The sequence below is a fragment of the Salmo salar genome, chromosome 25 (genome assembly GCF_965601325.2).
Source record: "Salmo salar chromosome 25, fSalSal1, whole genome shotgun sequence".
Taxonomy (NCBI): domain Eukaryota; kingdom Metazoa; phylum Chordata; class Actinopteri; order Salmoniformes; family Salmonidae; genus Salmo; species Salmo salar.
This window is the reverse complement of record NC_138315.1, coordinates 45,943,888-45,964,072: the sequence shown is the minus strand read 5'-3', so window position 1 is coordinate 45,964,072 and position 20,185 is coordinate 45,943,888.

Sequence of the window (20,185 nt, the reverse complement as noted above, 5' to 3'; positions counted from 1 at the left end):
GGGCTGGAGTAACACTACTGTCTGGCAGGTCAGGGCTGGAGTAACACTACTGTCTGGTCAGGTCAGGTCATGTCAGGGTTGGAGTAACACTGCTGTTTGGTCAGGTCAGGGCAGGAGTAACACTGCTGTAAGGTCAGGTCAGGGCTGGAGTAACACTACTGTCAGGTCAGGTCAGGGCTGGAGTAACACTACTGTCTGATCAGGTCAGGGCTGGAGTAACACTACTGTCAGGTCAGGTAAGGGCTGGAGTAACACTACTGTCTGGTCAGGTCAGGGCTGCAGTGGCACTACTGTCTGGTCAGGTCAGGGCTGGAGTAACACTACTGTCTGGTCAGGTCAGAGCTGGAGTAACACTGCTGTCTGGTCAGGTCAGGGCTGGAGTAAGACTACTGTCTGGTCAGGTCAGGGATGGAGTAACACTACTGTCTGGTCAGGTTAGGGCTGGAGTAACACTACTGTCTGGTCAGGTCAGGGCTGGAGTAACACTACTGTCTGGTCAGGTCAGGGCTGGAGTAACACTACTGTCTGGTCTGGTCAGGTCAGGGCTGGAGTAACACTGCTGTCAGGTCAGGTCAGGTCAGGGCTGGAGTAACACTACTGTCTGGTCAGGTCAGGGCTGGAGTAAAACTACTGTCTGGTCAGGTCAGGGCTGGAGTAACACTGCTGTCTGGCCAGGTCAGGTCAGGGCTGGAGTAACACTACTGTCTGGTCAGGTCAGGTCAGGGCTGGAGTAACACTACTGTCTGGTCACGTCAGGTCAGGGCTGGAGTAACACTAGTGTCAGGTCAGGTCAGGGCTGGAGTAACACTACTGTCTGGTCAGGTCAGGGCTGGAGTAACACTACTGTCAGGTCAGGTCAGGGCTGGAGTAACACTACTGTCTGGTCAGGTCAGGGCTGGAGTAACACTGCTGTCTGGTCAGGTCAGGGCTGGAGTAACACTACTGTCTGGTCAGGTGAGGTCAGGGCTGGAGTAACACTACTGTCAGGTCAGGTCAGGGCTGGAGTAACACTACTGTCTGGTCAGGTCAGGTCAGGGCTGGAGTAACACTACTGTCAGGTCAGGTCAGGGCTGGAGTAACACTACTGTCTGGTCTGGTCAGGTCAGGGCTGGAGTAACACTGCTGTCAGGTCAGGTCAGGTCAGGGCTGGAGTAACACTACTGTCTGGTCAGGTCAGGGCTGGAGTAAAACTACTGTCTGGTCAGGTCAGGGCTGGAGTAACACTGCTGTCTGGCCAGGTCAGGTCAGGGCTGGAGTAACACTACTGTCTGGTCAGGTCAGGTCAGGGCTGGAGTAACACTACTGTCTGCTCACGTCAGGTCAGGGCTGGAGTAACACTAGTGTCAGGTCAGGTCAGGGCTGGAGTAACACTACTGTCTGGTCAGGTCAGGGCTGGAGTAACACTACTGTCAGGTCAGGTCAGGGCTGGAGTAACACTACTGTCTGGTCAGGTCAGGGCTGGAGTAACACTACTGTCTGGTCACGTCAGGGCTGGAGTAACACTACTGTCAGGTCAGGTCAGGGCTGGAGTAATACTACTGTCTGGTCAGGTCAGGGCTGGAGTAACACTACTGTCTGGCCAGGTCAGGTCAGGGCTGGAGTAACACTACTGTCTGGTCAGGTCAGTGCTGGAGTAACACTACTGTCTGGTCAGGTCAGGGCTGGAGTAACACTGCTGTCTGGACTGGTCAGGTCAGGGCTGGAGTAACACTACTGTCTGGGCAGGTGTCAGGTCAGGGCTGGAGTAACACTACTGTCTGGTCATGTCAGGTCAGGGCTGGAGAAACACTACTGTCTGGTCAGGGCTGGAGTAACACTACTGTCTGGTCAGGTCAGGTCAGGGCTGGAGTAACACTACTGTCTGGTCAGGTCAGGGCTGGAGTAACACTACTGTCAGGTCAGGTCAGGGCTGGAGTAACACTACTGTCTGGTCAGGTCAGGTCAGGGCTGGAGTAACACTACTGTCAGGTCAGGTCATGGCTGGAGTAACACTACTGTCTGGTCTGGTCAGGTCAGGGCTGGAGTAACACTGCTGTCCGGTCAGGTCAGGTCAGGGCTGGAGTAACACTACTGTCTGGTCAGGTCAGGGCTGGAGTAAAACTACTGTCTGGTCAGGTCAGGGCTGGAGTAACACTGCTGTCTGGACAGGTCAGGTCAGGGCTGGAGTAACACTACTGTCTGGTCAGGTCAGGTCAGGGCTGGAGTAACACTACTGTCTGGTCACGTCAGGTCAGGGCTGGAGTAACACTAGTGTCAGGTCAGGTCAGGGCTGGAGTAACACTACTGTCTGGTCAGGTCAGGGCTGGAGTAACACTGCTGTCTGGCCAGGTCAGGTCAGGGCTGGAGTAACACTACTGTCTGGTCAGGTCAGGTCAGGGCTGGAGTAACACTACTGTCTGGTCACGTCAGGTCAGGGCTGGAGTAACACTAGTGTCAGGTCAGGTCAGGGCTGGAGTAACACTACTGTCTGGTCAGGTCAGGGCTGGAGTAACACTACTGTCTGGCCAGGTCAGGTCAGGGCTGGAGTAACACTACTGTCTGGTCAGGTCAGGGCTGGAGTAACACTACTGTCAGGTCAGGTCAGGGCTGGAGTAACACTACTGTCTGGTCAGGTCAGGGCTGGAGTAACACTACTGTCTGGTCACGTCAGGGCTGGAGTAACACTACTGTCAGGTCAGGTCAGGGCTGGAGTAATACTACTGTCTGGTCAGGTCAGGGCTGGAGTAACACTACTGTCTGGCCAGGTCAGGTCAGGGCTGGAGTAACACTACTGTCTGGTCAGGTCAGGGCTGGAGTAACACTGCTGTCTAGTCTGGTCAGGTCAGGGCTGGAGTAACACTACTGTCTGGTCAGGTCAGGGCTGGAGTAACACTACTGTCTGGTCAGGTGTCAGGTCAGGGCTGGAGTAACACTACTGTCTGGTCAGGTGTCAGGTCAGGGCTGGAGTAACACTACTGTCTGGTCATGTCAGGTCAGGGCTGGAGAAACACTACTGTCTGGTCAGGTCAGGGCTGGAGTAACACTACTGTCTGGTCAGGTCAGGTCAGGGCTGGAGTAACACTACTGTCTGGTCAGGTCAGGGCTGGAGTAACACTGCTGTCTGGTCAGGTCAGGGCTGGAGTAACACTACTGTCTGGTCAGGTCAGGTCAGGGCTGGAGTAACACTACTGTCAGGTCAGGTCAGGGCTGGAGTAACACTACTGTCTGGTCAGGTCAGGGCTGGAGTAACACTGCTGTCTGGTCAGGTCAGGTCAGGGCTGGAGTAACACTACTGTCTGGTCAGGTCAGGGCTGGAGTAACACTGCTGTCAGGTCAGGTCAGGGCTGGAGTAACACTGCTGTCTGGTCAGGTCAGGGCTGGAGTAACACTACTGTCAGGTCAGGTCAGGGCTAGAGTAACACTACTGTCTGGTCAGGTCAGGACTGGAGTAACACTGCTGTCAGGTCAGGGTTGGAGTAACACTGCTGTCTTGTCAGGGCTGGAGTAACACTACTGTCAGGTCAGGTCAGAGCTGGAGTAACACTACTGTCTGGTCAGGTCAGGGCTGGAGTAACACTGCTGTCTGGTCAGGTCAGGGCTGGAGTAACACTACTGTCAGGTCAGGTCAGGGCTAGAGAAACACTGCTGTCTGGTCAGGTCAGGGCTGGAGTAACACTGCTGTCAGGTCAGGGCTGGAGTAACACTGCTGTCTTGTCTGGTCAGGTCAGGGCTGGAGTAACACTACTGTCTGGTCAGGTCAGAGCTGGAGTAACACTACTGTCTGGTCAGGTCAGAGCTGGAGTAACACTACTGTCTGGTCAGGTCAGGGCTGGAGTAACACTACTGTCTGGTCAGGTCAGGTCAGGGCTGGAGTACCACTACTGTCTGGTCAGGTCAGGGCTGGAGTACCACTACTGTCTGGTCAGGTCAGGGCTGGTGTAACACTACTGTCTGGTCAGGTCAGGTCAGGGCTGGAGTAACACTACTGTCAGGTCAGGTCAGGGCTGGAGTAACACTGCTGTCTGGTCAGGTCAGGGCTGGAGTAACACTACTGTCAGGTCAGGTCAGGGCTAGAGTAACACTGCTGTCAGGTCAGGTCAGGGCTGGAGTAATACTACTGTCTGGTCAGGTCAGGGCTGGAGTAACACTACTGTCTGGCCAGGTCAGGTCAGGGCTGGAGTAACACTACTGTCTGGTCAGGTCAGGGCTGGAGTAACACTACTGTCTGGTCAGGTCAGGGCTGGAGTAACACTGCTGTCTGGTCTGGTCAGGTCAGGGCTGGAGTAACACTACTGTCTGGTCAGGTCAGGGCTGGAGTAACACTACTGTCTGGTCAGGTGTCAGGTCAGGGCTGGAGTAACACTACTGTCTGGTCAGGTGTCAGGTCAGGGCTGGAGTAACACTACTGTCTGGTCATGTCAGGTCAGGGCTGGAGAAACACTACTGTCTGGTCAGGTCAGGGCTGGAGTAACACTACTGTCTGGTCAGGTCAGGTCAGGGCTGGAGTAACACTACTGTCTGGTCAGGTCAGGGCTGGAGTAACACTGCTGTCTGGTCAGGTCAGGGCTGGAGTAACACTACTGTCTGGTCAGGTCAGGTCAGGGCTGGAGTAACACTACTGTCAGGTCAGGTCAGGGCTGGAGTAACACTACTGTCTGTTCAGGTCAGGGCTGGAGTAACACTGCTGTCTGGTCAGGTCAGGTCAGGGCTGGAGTAACACTACTGTCTGGTCAGGTCAGGGCTGGAGTAACACTGCTGTCAGGTCAGGTCAGGGCTGGAGTAACACTGCTGTCTGGTCAGGTCAGGGCTGGAGTAACACTACTGTCAGGTCAGGTCAGGGCTAGAGTAACACTACTGTCTGGTCAGGTCAGGACTGGAGTAACACTGCTGTCAGGTCAGGGTTGGAGTAACACTGCTGTCTTGTCAGGGCTGGAGTAACACTACTGTCAGGTCAGGTCAGAGCTGGAGTAACACTACTGTCTGGTCAGCTCAGGGCTGGAGTAACACTGCTGTCTGGTCAGGTCAGGGCTGGAGTAACACTACTGTCAGGTCAGGTCAGGGCTAGAGAAACACTGCTGTCTGGTCAGGTCAGGGCTGGAGTAACACTGCTGTCAGGTCAGGGCTGGAGTAACACTGCTGTCTTGTCTGGTCAGGTCAGGGCTGGAGTAACACTACTGTCTGGCCAGGTCAGGTCAGGGCTGGAGTAACACTACTGTCTGGTCAGGTCAGTGCTGGAGTAACACTACTGTCTGGTCAGGTCAGGGCTGGAGTAACACTGCTGTCTGGACTGGTCAGGTCAGGGCTGGAGTAACACTACTGTCTGGGCAGGTGTCAGGTCAGGGCTGGAGTAACACTACTGTCTGGTCATGTCAGGTCAGGGCTGGAGAAACACTACTGTCTGGTCAGGGCTGGAGTAACACTACTGTCTGGTCAGGTCAGGTCAGGGCTGGAGTAACACTACTGTCTGGTCAGGTCAGGGCTGGAGTAACACTACTGTCAGGTCAGGTCAGGGCTGGAGTAACACTACTGTCTGGTCAGGTCAGGTCAGGGCTGGAGTAACACTACTGTCAGGTCAGGTCATGGCTGGAGTAACACTACTGTCTGGTCTGGTCAGGTCAGGGCTGGAGTAACACTGCTGTCCGGTCAGGTCAGGTCAGGGCTGGAGTAACACTACTGTCTGGTCAGGTCAGGGCTGGAGTAAAACTACTGTCTGGTCAGGTCAGGGCTGGAGTAACACTGCTGTCTGGCCAGGTCAGGTCAGGGCTGGAGTAACACTACTGTCTGGTCAGGTCAGGTCAGGGCTGGAGTAACACTACTGTCTGGTCACGTCAGGTCAGGGCTGGAGTAACACTAGTGTCAGGTCAGGTCAGGGCTGGAGTAACACTACTGTCTGGTCAGGTCAGGGCTGGAGTAACACTGCTGTCTGGCCAGGTCAGGTCAGGGCTGGAGTAACACTACTGTCTGGTCAGGTCAGGTCAGGGCTGGAGTAACACTACTGTCTGGTCACGTCAGGTCAGGGCTGGAGTAACACTAGTGTCAGGTCAGGTCAGGGCTGGAGTAACACTACTGTCTGGTCAGGTCAGGGCTGGAGTAACACTACTGTCTGGCCAGGTCAGGTCAGGGCTGGAGTAACACTACTGTCTGGTCAGGTCAGGGCTGGAGTAACACTACTGTCAGGTCAGGTCAGGGCTGGAGTAACACTACTGTCTGGTCAGGTCAGGGCTGGAGTAACACTACTGTCTGGTCACGTCAGGGCTGGAGTAACACTACTGTCAGGTCAGGTCAGGGCTGGAGTAATACTACTGTCTGGTCAGGTCAGGGCTGGAGTAACACTACTGTCTGGCCAGGTCAGGTCAGGGCTGGAGTAACACTACTGTCTGGTCAGGTCAGGGCTGGAGTAACACTGCTGTCTAGTCTGGTCAGGTCAGGGCTGGAGTAACACTACTGTCTGGTCAGGTCAGGGCTGGAGTAACACTACTGTCTGGTCAGGTGTCAGGTCAGGGCTGGAGTAACACTACTGTCTGGTCAGGTGTCAGGTCAGGGCTGGAGTAACACTACTGTCTGGTCATGTCAGGTCAGGGCTGGAGAAACACTACTGTCTGGTCAGGTCAGGGCTGGAGTAACACTACTGTCTGGTCAGGTCAGGTCAGGGCTGGAGTAACACTACTGTCTGGTCAGGTCAGGGCTGGAGTAACACTGCTGTCTGGTCAGGTCAGGGCTGGAGTAACACTACTGTCTGGTCAGGTCAGGTCAGGGCTGGAGTAACACTACTGTCAGGTCAGGTCAGGGCTGGAGTAACACTACTGTCTGGTCAGGTCAGGGCTGGAGTAACACTGCTGCCTGGTCAGGTCAGGTCAGGGCTGGAGTAACACTACTGTCTGGTCAGGTCAGGGCTGGAGTAACACTGCTGTCAGGTCAGGTCAGGGCTGGAGTAACACTGCTGTCTGGTCAGGTCAGGGCTGGAGTAACACTACTGTCAGGTCAGGTCAGGGCTAGAGTAACACTACTGTCTGGTCAGGTCAGGACTGGAGTAACACTGCTGTCAGGTCAGGGTTGGAGTAACACTGCTGTCTTGTCAGGGCTGGAGTAACACTACTGTCAGGTCAGGTCAGAGCTGGAGTAACACTACTGTCTGGTCAGGTCAGGGCTGGAGTAACACTGCTGTCTGGTCAGGTCAGGGCTGGAGTAACACTACTGTCAGGTCAGGTCAGGGCTAGAGAAACACTGCTGTCTGGTCAGGTCAGGGCTGGAGTAACACTGCTGTCAGGTCAGGGCTGGAGTAACACTGCTGTCTTGTCTGGTCAGGTCAGGGCTGGAGTAACACTACTGTCTGGTCAGGTCAGAGCTGGAGTAACACTACTGTCTGGTCAGGTCAGAGCTGGAGTAACACTACTGTCTGGTCAGGTCAGGGCTGGAGTAACACTACTGTCTGGTCAGGTCAGGTCAGGGCTGGAGTACCACTACTGTCTGGTCAGGTCAGGGCTGGAGTACCACTACTGTCTGGTCAGGTCAGGGCTGGTGTAACACTACTGTCTGGTCAGGTCAGGTCAGGGCTGGAGTAACACTACTGTCAGGTCAGGTCAGGGCTGGAGTAACACTGCTGTCTGGTCAGGTCAGGGCTGGAGTAACACTACTGTCAGGTCAGGTCAGGGCTAGAGTAACACTGCTGTCAGGTCAGGTCAGGGCTGGAGTAATACTACTGTCTGGTCAGGTCAGGGCTGGAGTAACACTACTGTCTGGCCAGGTCAGGTCAGGGCTGGAGTAACACTACTGTCTGGTCAGGTCAGGGCTGGAGTAACACTACTGTCTGGTCAGGTCAGGGCTGGAGTAACACTGCTGTCTGGTCTGGTCAGGTCAGGGCTGGAGTAACACTACTGTCTGGTCAGGTCAGGGCTGGAGTAACACTACTGTCTGGTCAGGTGTCAGGTCAGGGCTGGAGTAACACTACTGTCTGGTCAGGTGTCAGGTCAGGGCTGGAGTAACACTACTGTCTGGTCATGTCAGGTCAGGGCTGGAGAAACACTACTGTCTGGTCAGGTCAGGGCTGGAGTAACACTACTGTCTGGTCAGGTCAGGTCAGGGCTGGAGTAACACTACTGTCTGGTCAGGTCAGGGCTGGAGTAACACTGCTGTCTGGTCAGGTCAGGGCTGGAGTAACACTACTGTCTGGTCAGGTCAGGTCAGGGCTGGAGTAACACTACTGTCAGGTCAGGTCAGGGCTGGAGTAACACTACTGTCTGTTCAGGTCAGGGCTGGAGTAACACTGCTGTCTGGTCAGGTCAGGTCAGGGCTGGAGTAACACTACTGTCTGGTCAGGTCAGGGCTGGAGTAACACTGCTGTCAGGTCAGGTCAGGGCTGGAGTAACACTGCTGTCTGGTCAGGTCAGGGCTGGAGTAACACTACTGTCAGGTCAGGTCAGGGCTAGAGTAACACTACTGTCTGGTCAGGTCAGGACTGGAGTAACACTGCTGTCAGGTCAGGGTTGGAGTAACACTGCTGTCTTGTCAGGGCTGGAGTAACACTACTGTCAGGTCAGGTCAGAGCTGGAGTAACACTACTGTCTGGTCAGCTCAGGGCTGGAGTAACACTGCTGTCTGGTCAGGTCAGGGCTGGAGTAACACTACTGTCAGGTCAGGTCAGGGCTAGAGAAACACTGCTGTCTGGTCAGGTCAGGGCTGGAGTAACACTGCTGTCAGGTCAGGGCTGGAGTAACACTGCTGTCTTGTCTGGTCAGGTCAGGGCTGGAGTAACACTACTGTCTGGTCAGGTCAGAGCTGGAGTAACACTACTGTCTGGTCAGGTCAGAGCTGGAGTAACACTACTGTCTGGTCAGGTCAGGGCTGGAGTAACACTACTGTCTGGTCAGGTCAGGTCAGGGCTGGAGTACCACTACTGTCTGGTCAGGTCAGGGCTGGAGTACCACTACTGTCTGGTCAGGTCAGGGCTGGTGTAACACTAATGTCTGGTCAGGTCAGGTCAGGGCTGGAGTAACACTACTGTCAGGTCAGGTCAGGGCTGGAGTAACACTGCTGTCTGGTCAGGTCAGGGCTGGAGTAACACTACTGTCAGGTCAGGTCAGGGCTAGAGTAACACTGCTGTCAGGTCAGGTCAGGGCTGGAGTAACACTACTGTCAGGTCAGGTCAGGGCTGGAGTAACACTGCTGTCTGGTCAGGTCAGGGCTGGAGTAACACTACTGTCAGGTCAGGTCAGGGCTAGAGTAACACTGCTGTCTGGTCAGGTCAGGGCTGGAGTAACACTACTGTCTGGTCAGGTCAGGGCTGGAGTAACACTGCTGTCAGGTCAGGGCTGGAGTAACACTGCTGTCTTGTCTGGTCAGGTCAGGGCTGGAGTAACACTACTGTCAGGTCAGGTCAGAGCTGGAGTAACACTACTGTCTGGTCAGGTCAGGTCAGGTTTGGAGTAACACTACTGTCTGGTCAGGTCAGGGCTGGAGTAACACTGCTGTCTGGTCAGGTCAGGTCAGGGCTGGAGTAACACTACTGTCTGGTCAGGTCAGGTCAGGGCTGGAGTAACACTACTGTCTCGTCAGGTCAGGTCAGGGCTGGAGTAACACTACTGTCTCGTCAGGTCAGGTCAGGGCTGGAGTAATACTGCTTTCAGGTCAGGTCAGGGCTGGAGTAATACTGCTTTCAGGTCAGGTCAGGGCTGGAGTAACACTACTGTCTGGTCTGGGCTGGAGTAACACTGCTGTCTGGTCAGGTCAGGTCAGGGCTGGAGTAACACTACTGTCTGGTCAGGTCAGGTCAGGGCTGGAGTAACACTACTGTCTGGTCACGTCAGGTCAGGGCTGGAGTAACACTAGTGTCAGGTCAGGTCAGGGCTGGAGTAACACTACTGTCAGGTCAGGTCAGGGCTGGAGTAACACTACTGTCTGGTCAGGTCAGGTCAGGGCTGGAGTAACACTACTGTCAGGTCAGGTCATGGCTGGAGTAACACTACTGTCTGGTCTGGTCAGGTCAGGGCTGGAGTAACACTGCTGTCCGGTCAGGTCAGGTCAGGGCTGGAGTAACACTACTGTCTGGTCAGGTCAGGGCTGGAGTAAAACTACTGTCTGGTCAGGTCATGGCTGGAGTAACACTGCTGTCTGGCCAGGTCAGGTCAGGGCTGGAGTAACACTACTGTCTGGTCAGGTCAGGTCAGGGCTGGAGTAACACTACTGTCTGGTCACGTCAGGTCAGGGCTGGAGTAACACTAGTGTCAGGTCAGGTCAGGGCTGGAGTAACACTACTGTCTGGTCAGGTCAGGGCTGGAGTAACACTGCTGTCTGGCCAGGTCAGGTCAGGGCTGGAGTAACACTACTGTCTGGTCAGGTCAGGTCAGGGCTGGAGTAACACTACTGTCTGGTCACGTCAGGTCAGGGCTGGAGTAACACTAGTGTCAGGTCAGGTCAGGGCTGGAGTAACACTACTGTCTGGTCAGGTCAGGGCTGGAGTAACACTACTGTCAGGTCAGGTCAGGGCTGGAGTAACACTACTGTCTGGTCAGGTCAGGGCTGGAGTAACACTACTGTCTGGTCACGTCAGGGCTGGAGTAACACTACTGTCAGGTCAGGTCAGGGCTGGAGTAATACTACTGTCTGGTCAGGTCAGGGCTGGAGTAACACTACTGTCTGGCCAGGTCAGGTCAGGGCTGGAGTAACACTACTGTCTGGTCAGGTCAGGGCTGGAGTAACACTACTGTCTGGTCAGGTCAGGGCTGGAGTAACACTGCTGTCTGGTCTGGTCAGGTCAGGGCTGGAGTAACACTACTGTCTGGTCAGGTCAGGGCTGGAGTAACACTACTGTCTGGTCAGGTGTCAGGTCAGGGCTGGAGTAACACTACTGTCTGGTCAGGTCAGGGCTGGAGTAACACTACTGTCTGGTCAGGTGTCAGGTCAGGGCTGGAGTAACACTACTGTCTGGTCATGTCAGGTCAGGGCTGGAGAAACACTACTGTCTGGTCAGGTCAGGGCTGGAGTAACACTACTGTCTGGTCAGGTCAGGTCAGGGCTGGAGTAACACTACTGTCTGGTCAGGTCAGGGCTGGAGTAACACTGCTGTCTGGTCAGGTCAGGGCTGGAGTAACACTACTGTCTGGTCAGGTCAGGTCAGGGCTGGAGTAACACTACTGTCAGGTCAGGTCAGGGCTGGAGTAACACTACTGTCTGGTCAGGTCAGGGCTGGAGTAACACTGCTGTCTGGTCAGGTCAGGTCAGGGCTGGAGTAACACTACTGTCTGGTCAGGTCAGGGCTGGAGTAACACTGCTGTCAGGTCAGGTCAGGGCTGGAGTAACACTGCTGTCTGGTCAGGTCAGGGCTGGAGTAACACTACTGTCAGGTCAGGTCAGGGCTAGAGTAACACTACTGTCTGGTCAGGTCAGGACTGGAGTAACACTGCTGTCAGGTCAGGGTTGGAGTAACACTGCTGTCTTGTCAGGGCTGGAGTAACACTACTGTCAGGTCAGGTCAGAGCTGGAGTAACACTACTGTCTGGTCAGGTCAGGGCTGGAGTAACACTGCTGTCTGGTCAGGTCAGGGCTGGAGTAACACTGCTGTCAGGTCAGGGCTGGAGTAACACTGCTGTCTTGTCTGGTCAGGTCAGGGCTGGAGTAACACTACTGTCTGGTCAGGTCAGAGCTGGAGTAACACTACTGTCTGGTCAGGTCAGAGCTGGAGTAACAAAACTGTCTGGTCAGGTCAGGGCTGGAGTAACACTACTGTCTGGTCAGGTCAGGTCAGGGCTGGAGTACCACTACTGTCTGGTCAGGTCAGGGCTGGAGTACCACTACTGTCTGGTCAGGTCAGGGCTGGTGTAACACTACTGTCTGGTCAGGTCAGGTCAGGGCTGGAGTAACACTACTGTCAGGTCAGGTCAGGGCTGGAGTAACACTGCTGTCTGGTCAGGTCAGGGCTGGAGTAACACTACTGTCAGGTCAGGTCAGGGCTAGAGTAACACTGCTGTCAGGTCAGGTCAGGGCTGGAGTAACACTACTGTCAGGTCAGGTCAGGGCTGGAGTAACACTGCTGTCTGGTCAGGTCAGGGCTGGAGTAACACTACTGTCAGGTCAGGTCAGGGCTAGAGTAACACTGCTGTCTGGTCAGGTCAGGGCTGGAGTAACACTACTGTCTGGTCAGGTCAGGGCTGGAGTAACACTGCTGTCAGGTCAGGGCTGGAGTAACACTGCTGTCTTGTCTGGTCAGGTCAGGGCTGGAGTAACACTACTGTCAGGTCAGGTCAGAGCTGGAGTAACACTACTGTCTGGTCAGGTCAGGTCAGGTTTGGAGTAACACTACTGTCTGGTCAGGTCAGGGCTGGAGTAACACTGCTGTCTGGTCAGATCAGGTCAGGGCTGGAGTAACACTACTGTCTGGTCAGGTCAGGTCAGGGCTGGAGTAACACTACTGTCTCGTCAGGTCAGGTCAGGGCTGGAGTAACACTACTGTCTCGTCAGGTCAGGTCAGGGCTGGAGTAATACTGCTTTCAGGTCAGGTCAGGGCTGGAGTAATACTGCTTTCAGGTCAGGTCAGGGCTGGAGTAACACTACTGTCTGGTCTGGGCTGGAGTAACACTGCTGTCTGGTCAGGTCAGGTCAGGGCTGGAGTAACTGCTGTCTGGTCAGGTCAGGTCAGGTCAGGGCTGGAGTAACACTACTGTCTGGTCAGGTCAGGGCTGGAGTAACACTACTGTCTGGTCAGGTCAGGGATGGAGTAACACTGCTGTTTGGTCACGTCAGGGCTGGAGTAACACTACTGTCAGGTCAGGTCAGGGCTGGAGTAATACTACTGTGTGGTCAGGTCAGGGCTGGAGTAACACTACTGTCTGGCCAGGTCAGGTCAGGGCTGGAGTAACACTACTGTCTGGTCAGGTCAGGGCTGGAGTAACACTACTGTCTGGTCAGGTCAGGGCTGGAGTAACACTGCTGTCTGGTCTGGTCAGGTCAGGGCTGGAGTAACACTACTGTCTGGTCAGGTCAGGGCTGGAGTAACACTACTGTCTGGTCAGGTGTCAGGTCAGGGCTGGAGTAACACTACTGTCTGGTCAGGTCAGGGCTGGAGTAACACTACTGTCTGGTCAGGTGTCAGGTCAGGGCTGGAGTAACACTACTGTCTGGTCATGTCAGGGCTGGAGTAACACTACTGTCTGGTCAGGTCAGGGCTGGAGTAACACTACTGTCTGGTCAGGTCAGGTCAGGGCTGGAGTAACACTACTGTCAGGTCAGGTCAGGGCTGGAGTAACACTACTGTCTGGTCAGGTCAGGGCTGGAGTAACACTGCTGTCTGGTCAGGTCAGGTCAGGGCTGGAGTAACACTACTGTCTGGTCAGGTCAGGTCAGGGCTGGAGTAATACTGCTTTCAGGTCAGGTCAGGGCTGGAGTAATACTGCTTTCAGGTCAGGTCAGGGCTGGAGTAACACTACTGTCTGGTCTGGGCTGGAGTGACACTGCTGTCTGGTCAGGTCAGGTCAGGGCTGGAGTAACTGCTGTCTGGTCAGGTCAGGGCTGGAGTAACACTGCTGTCTGGTCAGGTCAGGGCTGGAGTAACACTACTGTCTGGTCAGGTCAGGGCTGGAGTAACACTGCTGTCTGGTCAGGTCAGGGCTGGAGTAACACTACTGTCAGGTCAGGTCAGGGCTAGAGTAACACTGCTGTCAGGTCAGGTCAGGGCTGGAGTAACACTACTGTCAGGTCAGGTCAGGGCTGGAGTAACACTGCTGTCTGGTCAGGTCAGGGCTGGAGTAACACTACTGTCAGGTCAGGTCAGGGCTAGAGTAACACTGCTGTCTGGTCAGGTCAGGGCTGGAGTAACACTACTGTCTGGTCAGGTCAGGGCTGGAGTAACACTGCTGTCAGGTCAGGGCTGGAGTAACACTGCTGTCTTGTCTGGTCAGGTCAGGGCTGGAGTAACACTACTGTCAGGTCAGGTCAGAGCTGGAGTAACACTACTGTCTGGTCAGGTCAGGTCAGGTTTGGAGTAACACTACTGTCTGGTCAGGTCAGGGCTGGAGTAACACTGCTGTCTGGTCAGATCAGGTCAGGGCTGGAGTAACACTACTGTCTGGTCAGGTCAGGTCAGGGCTGGAGTAACACTACTGTCTCGTCAGGTCAGGTCAGGGCTGGAGTAACACTACTGTCTCGTCAGGTCAGGTCAGGGCTGGAGTAATACTGCTTTCAGGTCAGGTCAGGGCTGGAGTAATACTGCTTTCAGGTCAGGTCAGGGCTGGAGTAACACTACTGTCTGGTCTGGGCTGGAGTAACACTGCTGTCTGGTCAGGTCAGGTCAGGGCTGGAGTAACTGCTGTCTGGTCAGGTCAGGTCAGGTCAGGGCTGGAGTAACACTACTGTCTGGTCAGGTCAGGGCTGGAGTAACACTACTGTCTGGTCAGGTCAGGGATGGAGTAACACTGCTGTTTGGTCACGTCAGGGCTGGAGTAACACTACTGTCAGGTCAGGTCAGGGCTGGAGTAATACTACTGTGTGGTCAGGTCAGGGCTGGAGTAACACTACTGTCTGGCCAGGTCAGGTCAGGGCTGGAGTAACACTACTGTCTGGTCAGGTCAGGGCTGGAGTAACACTACTGTCTGGTCAGGTCAGGGCTGGAGTAACACTGCTGTCTGGTCTGGTCAGGTCAGGGCTGGAGTAACACTACTGTCTGGTCAGGTCAGGGCTGGAGTAACACTACTGTCTGGTCAGGTGTCAGGTCAGGGCTGGAGTAACACTACTGTCTGGTCAGGTCAGGGCTGGAGTAACACTACTGTCTGGTCAGGTGTCAGGTCAGGGCTGGAGTAACACTACTGTCTGGTCATGTCAGGGCTGGAGTAACACTACTGTCTGGTCAGGTCAGGGCTGGAGTAACACTACTGTCTGGTCAGGTCAGGTCAGGGCTGGAGTAACACTACTGTCAGGTCAGGTCAGGGCTGGAGTAACACTACTGTCTGGTCAGGTCAGGGCTGGAGTAACACTGCTGTCTGGTCAGGTCAGGTCAGGGCTGGAGTAACACTACTGTCTGGTCAGGTCAGGTCAGGGCTGGAGTAATACTGCTTTCAGGTCAGGTCAGGGCTGGAGTAATACTGCTTTCAGGTCAGGTCAGGGCTGGAGTAACACTACTGTCTGGTCTGGGCTGGAGTGACACTGCTGTCTGGTCAGGTCAGGTCAGGGCTGGAGTAACTGCTGTCTGGTCAGGTCAGGGCTGGAGTAACACTGCTGTCTGGTCAGGTCAGGGCTGGAGTAACACTACTGTCTGGTCAGGTCAGGGCTGGAGTAACACTACTGTCTGGTCAGGTCAGGGCTGGAGTAACACTACTGTCTGGTCAGGTCAGGGCTGGAGTAACACTGCTGTCTGGTCAGGTCAGGTCAGGGCTGGAGTAACACTACTGTCTGGTCAGGTCAGGTCAGGTTTGGAGTAACACTACTGTCTGGTCAGGTCAGGGCTGGAGTAACACTGCTGTCTGGTCAGATCAGGTCAGGGCTGGAGTAACACTACTGTCTGGTCAGGTCAGGTCAGGGCTGGAGTAACACTACTGTCTCGTCAGGTCAGGTCAGGGCTGGAGTAACACTACTGTCTCGTCAGGTCAGGTCAGGGCTGGAGTAATACTGCTTTCAGGTCAGGTCAGGGCTGGAGTAATACTGCTTTCAGGTCAGGTCAGGGCTGGAGTAACACTACTGTCTGGTCTGGGCTGGAGTAACACTGCTGTCTGGTCAGGTCAGGTCAGGGCTGGAGTAACTGCTGTCTGGTCAGGTCAGGTCAGGTCAGGGCTGGAGTAACACTACTGTCTGGTCAGGTCAGGGCTGGAGTAACACTACTGTCTGGTCAGGTCAGGGATGGAGTAACACTGCTGTTTGGTCACGTCAGGGCTGGAGTAACACTACTGTCAGGTCAGGTCAGGGCTGGAGTAATACTACTGTGTGGTCAGGTCAGGGCTGGAGTAACACTACTGTCTGGCCAGGTCAGGTCAGGGCTGGAGTAACACTACTGTCTGGTCAGGTCAGGGCTGGAGTAACACTACTGTCTGGTCAGGTCAGGGCTGGAGTAACACTGCTGTCTGGTCTGGTCAGGTCAGGGCTGGAGTAACACTACTGTCTGGTCAGGTCAGGGCTGGAGTAACACTACTGTCTGGTCAGGTGTCAGGTCAGGGCTGGAGTAACACTACTGTCTGGTCAGGTCAGGGCTGGAGTAACACTACTGTCTGGTCAGGTGTCAGGTCAGGGCTGGAGTAACACTACTGTCTGGTCATGTCAGGGCTGGAGTAACACTACTGTCTGGTCAGGTCAGGGCTGGAGTAACACTACTGTCTGGTCAGGTCAGGTCAGGGCTGGAGTAACACTACTGTCAGGTCAGGTCAGGGCTGGAGTAACACTACTGTCTGGTCAGGTCAGGGCTGGAGTAACACTGCTGTCTGGTCAGGTCAGGTCAGGGCTGGAGTAACACTACTGTCTGGTCAGGTCAGGTCAGGGCTGGAGTAATACTGCTTTCAGGTCAGGTCAGGGCTGGAGTAATACTGCTTTCAGGTCAGGTCAGGGCTGGAGTAACACTACTGTCTGGTCTGGGCTGGAGTGACACTGCTGTCTGGTCAGGTCAGGTCAGGGCTGGAGTAACTGCTGTCTGGTCAGGTCAGGGCTGGAGTAACACTGCTGTCTGGTCAGGTCAGGGCTGGAGTAACACTACTGTCTGGTCAGGTCAGGGCTGGAGTAACACTACTGTCTGGTCAGGTCAGGGCTGGAGTAACACTACTGTCAGGTCAGGTCAGGGCTAGAGTAACACTGCTGTCTGGTCAGGTCAGGGCTGGAGTAACACTACTGTCTGGTCAGGTCAGGGCTGGAGTAACACTGCTGTCAGGTCAGGGCTGGAGTAACACTGCTGTCTTGTCAGGTCAGGGCTGGAGTAACACTGTCTGGTCAGGTCAGGGCTGGAGTAACACTGCTGTCTTGTCAGGTCAGGGCTGGAGTAACACTACTGTCAGGTCAGGTCAGAGCTGGAGTAAAACTACTGTCTGGTCAGGTCAGGGCTGGAGTAACACTACTGTCTGGTCAGGTCAGGTCAGGTTTGGAGTAACACTACTGTCTGGTCAGGGCTGGAGTAACACTGCTGTCTGGTCAGGTCAGGTCAGGGCTGGAGTAACACTACTGTCTGGTCAGGTCAGGTCAGGGCTGGAGTAACACCACTGTCTGGTCAGGTCAGGTCAGGCCTGGAGTAACACTACTGTCTGGTCAGGTCAGGTCAGGGCTGGAGTAATACTGCTTTCAGGTCAGGTCAGGGCTGGAGTAATACTGCTTTCAGGTCAGGTCAGGGCTGGAGTAACACTGCTGTCTGGTCTGGGCTGGAGTAACACTGCTGTCTGGTCAGGTCAGGGCTGGAGTAACACTACTGTCTGGTCAGGTGTCAGGTCAGGGCTGGAGTAACACTACTGTCTGGTCGTGTCAGGTCAGGGCTGTAGTAACACTACTGTCTGGTCAGGTCAGGGCTGGAATAACACTACTGTCTGGTCAGGTCAGGTCAGGGCTGGAGTAACACTACTGTCTGGTCAGGTCAGGGCTGGAGTAACACTACTGTCTGGTCAGGTCAGGGCTGGAGTAACACTACTGTCTGGTCAGGTCAGGTCAGGGCTGGAGTAACACTACTGTCAGGTCAGGTCAGGGCTGGAGTAACACTACTGTCAGGTCAGGTCAGGGCTGGAGTAACACTACTGTCTGGTCAGGTCAGGGCTGGAGTAACACTGCTGTCTGGTCAGGTCAGGTCAGGGCTGGAATAACACTACTGTCTGGTCAGGTTAGGGCTGGAGTAACACTACTGTCTGGTCAGGTCAGGGCTGGAGAAACACTACTGTCAGGTCAGGTCAGGTCAGGGCTGGAGTAACACTGCTGTCTGGCCAGGTCAGGGCTGGAGTAACACTACTGTCAGGTCAGGTCAGGGCTAGAGTAACACTGCTGTCTGGTCAGGTCAGGGCTGGAGTAACACTACTGTCTGGTCAGGTCAGGGCTGGAGTAACACTGCTGTCAGGTCAGGGCTGGAGTAACACTGCTGTCTTGTCAGGTCAGGGCTGGAGTAACACTACTGTCAGGTCAGGTCAGAGCTGGAGTAAAACTACTGTCTGGTCAGGTCAGGGCTGGAGTAACACTACTGTCTGGTCAGGTCAGGTCAGGTTTGGAGTAACACTACTGTCTGGTCAGGTCAGGGCTGGAGTAACACTGCTGTCTGGTCAGGTCAGGTCAGGGCTGGAGTAACACTACTGTCTGGTCAGGTCAGGTCAGGGCTGGAGTAACACCACTGTCTGGTCAGGTCAGGTCAGGCCTGGAGTAACACTACTGTCTGGTCAGGTCAGGTCAGGGCTGGAGTAATACTGCTTTCAGGTCAGGTCAGGGCTGGAGTAATACTGCTTTCAGGTCAGGTCAGGGCTGGAGTAACACTGCTGTCTGGTCTGGGCTGGAGTAACACTGCTGTCTGGTCAGGTCAGGGCTGGAGTAACACTACTGTCTGGTCAGGTGTCAGGTCAGGGCTGGAGTAACACTACTGTCTGGTCGTGTCAGGTCAGGGCTGTAGTAACACTACTGTCTGGTCAGGTCAGGGCTGGAATAACACTACTGTCTGGTCAGGTCAGGTCAGGGCTGGAGTAACACTACTGTCTGGTCAGGTCAGGGCTGGAGTAACACTACTGTCTGGTCAGGTCAGGGCTGGAGTAACACTACTGTCTGGTCAGGTCAGGTCAGGGCTGGAGTAACACTACTGTCAGGTCAGGTCAGGGCTGGAGTAACACTACTGTCAGGTCAGGTCAGGGCTGGAGTAACACTACTGTCTGGTCAGGTCAGGGCTTTAGTAACACTGCTGTCTGGTCAGGTCAGGTCAGGGCTGGAATAACACTACTGTCTGGTCAGGTTAGGGCTGGAGTAACACTACTGTCTGGTCAGGTCAGGGCTGGAGTAACACTACTGTCTGGTCAGGTCAGGTCAGGGCTGGAGTAACACTACTGTCTGGTCAGGTCAGGGCTGGAGTAACACTACTGTCTGGTCAGGTCAGGGCTGGAGAAACACTACTGTCAGGTCAGGTCAGGTCAGGGCTGGAGTAACACTGCTGTCTGGCCAGGTCAGGGCTGGAGTAACACTACTGTCAGGTCAGGTCAGGGCTAGAGTAACACTGCTGTCTGGTCAGGTCAGGGCTGGAGTAACACTACTGTCTGGTCAGGTCAGGGCTGGAGTAACACTGCTGTCAGGGCTGGAGTAACACTGCTGTCTTGTCAGGTCAGGGCTGGAGTAACACTACTGTCAGGTCAGGTCAGAGCTGGAGTAAAACTACTGTCTGGTCAGGTCAGGGCTGGAGTAACACTGCTGTCTGGTCAGGTCAGGTCAGGGCTGGAATAACACTACTGTCTGGTCAGGTTAGGGCTGGAGTAACACTACTGTCTGGTCAGGTCAGGGCTGGAGAAACACTACTGTCAGGTCAGGTCAGGTCAGGGCTGGAGTAACACTGCTGTCTGGCCAGGTCAGGGCTGGAGTAACACTACTGTCAGGTCAGGTCAGGGCTAGAGTAACACTGCTGTCTGGTCAGGTCAGGGCTGGAGTAACACTACTGTCTGGTCAGGTCAGGGCTGGAGTAACACTGCTGTCAGGTCAGGGCTGGAGTAACACTGCTGTCTTGTCAGGTCAGGGCTGGAGTAACACTACTGTCAGGTCAGGTCAGAGCTGGAGTAAAACTACTGTCTGGTCAGGTCAGGGCTGGAGTAACACTACTGTCTGGTCAGGTCAGGTCAGGTTTGGAGTTTCACTACTGTCTGGTCAGGTCAGGGCTGGAGTAACACTGCTGTCTGGTCAGGTCAGGTCAGGGCTGGAGTAACACTACTGTCTGGTCAGGTCAGGTCAGGGCTGGAGTAACACTACTGTCTGGTCAGGTCAGGTCAGGGCTGGAGTAACACCACTGTCTGGTCAGGTCAGGTCAGGGCTGGAGTAACACTACTGTCTGGTCAGGTCAGGGCTGGAGTAATACTGCTTTCAGGTCAGGTCAGGGCTGGAGTAATACTGCTTTCAGGTCAGGTCAGGGCTGGAGTAACACTACTGTCTGGTCTGGGCTGGAGTAACACTGCTGTCTGGTCAGGTCAGGTCAGGGCTGGAGTAACTGCTGTCTGGTCAGGTCAGGTCAGGGCTGGAGTAACACTACTGTCTGGTCAGGTCAGGGCTGGAGTAACACTGCTGTCTGGTCAGGTCAGGGCTGGAGTAACAC